Source organism: Rousettus aegyptiacus, unplaced genomic scaffold (assembly GCF_014176215.1).
Source record: "Rousettus aegyptiacus isolate mRouAeg1 unplaced genomic scaffold, mRouAeg1.p scaffold_m13_p_7, whole genome shotgun sequence".
Taxonomy (NCBI): domain Eukaryota; kingdom Metazoa; phylum Chordata; class Mammalia; order Chiroptera; family Pteropodidae; genus Rousettus; species Rousettus aegyptiacus.
Window position 1 is genome coordinate 51,262,078 of NW_023416310.1, and position 6,448 is coordinate 51,268,525.

Below are 6,448 nucleotides of genomic sequence, written 5' to 3' on the forward strand. Positions count from 1 at the left end.
TGAAATTCAATTTGCCTTTCCTTTCAAGTGTCACCTCTTTAGTGGAGACTTCCTGTTTTTATTTTTTCAAGCTGTGAATATTCTCTTTTTCAGTGGCCAAACCCCGTACTCCAACAAAACATTTTAATGTTCTTTCTATACAACAACAAAACCTTACTACACTTTGTTTTATTAAAAATGTGACCATTTGTCCAACATCCAAGATAAATAGTCTCAGTTGAACAAAAGAACTGTTTCTGACAGTCTTCTAAGGCACATAACTAATAGGGGAGACAAAAAATTTCTTCTACTCTTCTAAATTCTTCTGGCTGGTCTAATAATCAAGTTGATGTGACATAAATTAATAGAAAATATAACCAAATTTATTACACAGGTATATATAGGGGTTCTTAAGAATATGGGACATAATACAAATCAGGCACGTGAAGCTTATATGCTTTCCTGAACTAAGGAGCAGAAGGCTGGTGTCTGAGACTTCAAAGGGAAAATAAGCAATTCACAAGTAGATGAGAAAGAGTAAATGCTTAGGAAATGAGTTCATTCCAGAGGACTCAGAAACAATGGGACACACAGGGGAGTCTGTTAGACTTTGCTAAGTTCTTCTCTGTCTGCTATACTTAGCTCATTTATGCTAAGGTGATCATTCTCGTCCATTAAACAGGTTTTTCTATCTGAATTCCCTTAGAAGGGTAAAATGAAAGGTTTAAAGGTTCTTTCTTAGCCTTTTGTTTCTTAAAAAATAGCCAGCTTAAAATAATCAATATCCCAAAAAGGCATATTTTGGGGTGCCGAATTCTGCTTCTCCTCAATATATATAGAGTGAGTGCTCAATAGATAATTGATGAATGGAATTACTTCAAAATATTCTGCAGGGGCAAGACTGTACCAAGTACAAACTATTTTGTGAATAGTTTTGTAACCCAGATCTACTGCTGATTTATAATTAAATACTTTTGTGGTTTATTAGGCTAGGCCATGGATGTTTAAAGGGAATGATTTTATATGTCCCTGAACACTATTGGAGAAACTCAGTTGGAATAGAAATTTGCAACAATTCTTTTTCTTTTGAGGACCTGATATTCCTGAAGGAAGATACTGAATTCTCCATGCTAGAACTGTAGGAAAACACAAAGCTAGAAGCAATAATTATGAATCTAAATGATGATTCAAAGTAATAGGAAGCTGGATTGAGCTGTAGTTATTTAATGCTGTGGGTACCCTTTCATTAAAGGGTACACTGACCTAGAAATTTCTAAGGGACAACGTTTTTAAAATATTTTTATGGACTATACTATAATGTCTCATAACTACCTTTAAAGAATTTGACTGAAAGACCAATGTAGAGATAATACAGAGATGGCAACGAACATGCTATGTCATGCTAGGGTTGACTTGAATTCTGGAAACTGAGGTTAAGAAATGAAAGCTCTTCATCACTTAATATTCCAGGACATTTGCAACTTAAGTTATAAGAATGAAACCCAGTAATAGCTAAAGATCTGGACTCTTGAAACATAAACTTAATGCAAGGATCATTCCAACACATCATGAAATGTCCCACAGAGAACTCTGGACAATATTATACAAGTTGTTTTTTCACGGAAGTCCCTCAGAAGGTAGGTATTTCTATATGGCTATAAGTATCACTTATTAATGGAATAACTTCCTGAAAAAAAATACTACTCATAATCCCTCTTCATTTTTTCTTTTTTTTATCATGAAACTAAATAAATTAGTGATGTAATAGAAAATCTACACTATATAAACAATTATTGTTTTCAAATTAATAAAATGATGTTAAAGTTCAGATAATAATGTTTGGAGCTAAACTGAGCTAAAAGGACAAAGACCATAAATTTAAATATAAACAGTCTCTTATAGAAATAAACAAAGAAATAATTTATATCTTTACAAGGCTGAATTTTCTAAACAGAAAATAAGAGATACCTTACTGTTGCAGAAAAATTGCAAAACTCAGATCAGCGAGAAATCAAGTAGCACCCAGAGGGTTGGAGAAACTCAGATTTATTATGGCGATGGTCTCAGAAGAGCTAGTGCTCTGAAAATCTGGGCCTTTAGCTTAGGAGAAATTTCGTTAATATATTTGAGCTGTTACAGGTGGCATGGGCCGACTAGTTGATTTGTCCTTAGCCAGTTGCAGACTATAGAGTTGCTATGGGTTACAGGCAGTTCAAACGGGTATTTAGTCAATACATCATTTATCTATACAAAGCATTCCTAAGGGGAGGATGGATCTGCATGTTTACAGAAATAGGACAAGAAGCTGATTACAGCAAGCAAGCATGTTTACAGAAGCAGAACACAGAGCTGATTACAAGGTTAGGCATTTGAGTGGAAAATTTCTCTTCCTTACCATATATTTATGCTTTTTTATACAGTTTTTAGTAGTGTTTTAATGTTTTCTTCATGTGACTGATGTTTTATCTTAAATATTTCTGAATATTTTATATTCTTCAGTTTTGGAGATAAAAATTTTATTTCATTTTTAACTGATTATTGTATAAATATAATAAACTATTTTTTCTGTTTCCATTTTTCAACCAAATGTTCTGAATATGATTGATTTTCTTATAACTTTTATAAGTATTTCAATATTTTTTCCCAGAAACACAGTCACTAAAAAATAGCAGTATTTTTGTTTTCTTCATGTATGTATTATTTTATTTGTTAGATAACTTATTCAATTTGATTTACAATGACATTATGTAATGATGTGATAAAAGCTACTGTAATTGCTTGTATGGAGTTACTTTTGAGCTTGCTTAAAAATGTTTATATTGTTTCTAAATGTAAAATTATGCTTTACATATTTTGTTATTTCAAAAATAAGAATTATTTAGAAAATATATTTGGCATTCAGTTAAAGTAGTACAGGTATTATATATGTATATGTAATAAATATGTAGACATATAACATGTACTTTGGAAATTTAATAGCTTTGGTTGATAAAAACAACATTTCTTTGGATTTTTATACAGCTTTGTTGAGGTATAAATTAACATATTAAGCTGCAATATTTATTCATTAACTCATGAATAGACATTGAGTTTTTTTTAGATGTTGGCTATTATACACTTTAGTATTGGATAAATGTTGACAACACACATTTACGAACATATATATTTCTCTGTGTATATGTGATAGGAACAATAATCAGAATAAAGATAATAAACCTATCCACCACTCTCCAAAGTTTCCTTATGCCACTATGAAATCTTTTCATCCTACCACCAGCTCCTCTCACCTCAGTCCTCAAGCAATAGTTGATCTTTTTGTCACTGTAGGTTAGTTTGTGTTTTCTAGAGTTTCACATAAATGAATCAGTCCGTATGTACTCTTTGTGCCTGGTTTCTTTCACTCAGCATAACATTGCAATCTATTTATGTTGCATGTATATCAATAGTTCATTTTTTTATATTGTTGAGTAACATTCTATTATATGGATATACCATATTTTGTTTATCTCTTAACTTATGACTGTATATTTGAGATATTTTCAGGTATGGGGGCATTAAAAATAAAGCTACTATGAACATTTACTTATAAATATTTTCATAGATAGGCTTTTATTTTTGGGGGTATGAAATGCCTGGATCACATGGTAGGAATAAGCCTATTTTTTAAGTAAAAGCTAAGCTATTTTCTAAAGTGGTTCAATATACAAAAAAAGTCATATAAATTGTTTTGATCGTGTCTGCTCATTCTAATATTTGTGTCGGTTCTTTGTGGTTTTAGATAAATTAAGTTTTCATTATTGGTCAGATTTTCATGCTTTGGCTTGGTAATTTTTTATTGGATACCAGATTTTGTGTGTCAGTCTCAGCCTATTGATCATCAGTCCTGTGGATGAACCAGCCGTTGTGGTTCTTGTTATGATAGCAAAGTGCCTTCAGGAATAACCATCAGGAAACTATGATAGAAAAAAAAAATGGTTTATTACTTTCACGTCCTTGAATTTACATGGCACACTTGAGATTACACAATGATGTAGTGGAGAGAGAACGACAGAGAGAAAGCACACACACATGTGCACACTACAGGGGTGGAGGGGATGGTGATAGGAAGACAGGGAGTTGGGAAAGAGAGAGAGAGAGGGAGAGCGAATACGAGTGTAGGCCTGGGGTTTGTTTTTATTTGGGTGGTCAAAGATAGGGACCTATGGTTACATGGACTCACTTTTTATTGGTTAAGAGCAGAACTTCAACGTGAGAGAAATAAAAAAGCAAACCAAGCAACCCAAATGTTGAGTTATCAAAATTAATCGAGATCACTAAAACAAAGGAGCTTGGGTGGAGTGAGAGGGGTCCAGTCTGACTTTATCTAGGCCTGTGAAGCCATGTGCTTATTGGAGATAGCCATCTTTGAAGTGAATACCTCTTTGAACTAGGTATCTCAGTAATCAAAGCTTAAGTCAGGCACTTGTAATACAAAAAGAAAAGACTGCCATCAGGACATTGCAAATTTTGCTTTGTTAGAGCTTTTTTTTTTTTGGTAATTTACAAATTATCTCGAGCCTTGTTCTTAGAAATGGTTACTTGGAAACAGTTTCGTTCTTTTAAACCTAAGACCATTTTTAAATATTTGTTTTAAGTTCATTTGTCTTTGAATACTTCTTCCTAGAAAAATGCCTGGTTTATAGAAGTCTTCTTTTCTCAGATTTGAATTTACATGTAGTTATAAGATGTTTATCACTTTCATACATAAGATAGTGGTTTTTTAAATTATTATTCTAAATATTTTGTATACATGGGTTACAAATTTATCTAAACAAATGCTCATGCACAAATTTCTTTTCTGGTTTCTGTAGCTTTCAACAGTTAGGAAAAGTTGATAAATGAATGTTTAAAACTTAATTCTTCCATAGGTATATAGATGAACTTGTTTTACATGTTCAATAAAGTTTCAGCTATTGTCCTTCTGGTTCCCTAGCCAGTAGCACAGATTGCAATAGAAGGAATTGTAGCAATGTGTAAAGGTAGGATTCAGCTATTAAGTCCCAGATTCATTTTCAAAGTATATTGACTATTGGGCTCTCTAGTAGATGTAGAATGTATCTATATTTTATTTCCAGCAACTTCATAAATCTAGTTTGCCACTGTTTTCATCAGTAAATAACAATTTTTTTTAACATTCATTTAGATGATTTAAAAAACCTACAATGATGACTGGCGTTGAAAGAAGCTAAAGCATTTATGATAGCTACTTCTGAATTAAAGTTGTTTGAGCAAATTATAACTAATCATCTCATAAATGTATCCCAATTAAGGCTGATAAAAACTAGCTTATAGGTTATCTCCCTTTCCACACACATACATGTTATATTCTCTATATTGAAGTATATTATATTACAAATTACATTTCACAGGTTTGTCCCTACTTTTCTTCAATAGCCTTACTAGACATTTTTATTGCACAGATTTTATTTTTTATTATTATTATTTTTTTTATTAATTTCACTTTTTTTCAAAGACTTGGTTTTTAGATTTTTTTTTTTTTCAGGCAAAGCAACCCTTGGTTGACCTTACAGTTTTCAAGTACCTTATCAGCTTACAATCTCTTATTTTTTTTATTTTTTATATCTATAGCACCTGGTTTTCCTAGGTGGTCTCCCATCCAAGTACTAACCAGGCCCAACTCTGCTTAGCTTCCAAGATCAGATGGGATCAGGCTTGTTCATGGTAGCATGGCCAAAGACTAGTTTTTAGATTTTTTAAATTCTTCTTTTTTGTGATACTTTTGTTTTCAGACTCCTAAATATTTGTTTTCTGTTTTAGAAATTCATTTTTCCTATGTATCTTTCTTAATTTTCTTACAGTGAATGCTTAATATCTTTTTTATTCTTTCTTGCCTGAAAATAAAAATATTTTAGTCATAGAATTTTTCTCCAACCACTATTTTGTTCAGCTCACAAAAGTTTAAGTATATACTAGGACTATTCTGTTTTTTAGTTTGGAAATTATAAAATGGATACTTAACAATTTTGCTTTTCCGTTCTTTATATTTAAAATGGTTACTCTTTCTCTATTAAATCTCTCTTTTAAGTTGCAAAATTAGTTTTAAGATTTTATTTTAATTTTCTTAATTTTTCTCCCTAACAGTAATAAATGGCATTTAGACATTTTTTTATTCTCTTGAAAGCCCCCATGGGTGACCTCTCCTTGATACTGATAACGGTCCAGTTTCATTCCTAAACTGCAGGTCTGGTTGATATAAATTTTTGTCACTAGTTGAGCAATGAATGAGATTAACTGGGAAGGATGCCAGAGCCATTGGCAGCCCCAAAGGAATTCATCTGTGTATTTGTTGTTGTTCTGTTTAATTAAGCTGCTGTTTTCTATATCTTAGGCTATTCACTTTGCCACCAGTGTTTATATTAACTCCTCTTTCCTTCTGGTTTCCTGCCCTATCTGAGCAGTCCTCACATCC

The 6,448-nt window shown here is 32.0% G+C and overlaps 1 pseudogene; it reads right to left on the reverse strand.

The window, feature by feature from the left end:
- Positions 1 to 5,598: 5,598 nt before the first annotated feature.
- Positions 5,599 to 5,717, reverse strand: LOC118605985 (annotated as a pseudogene).
- Between the last annotated feature and the right edge of the window lie 731 nt (positions 5,718 to 6,448).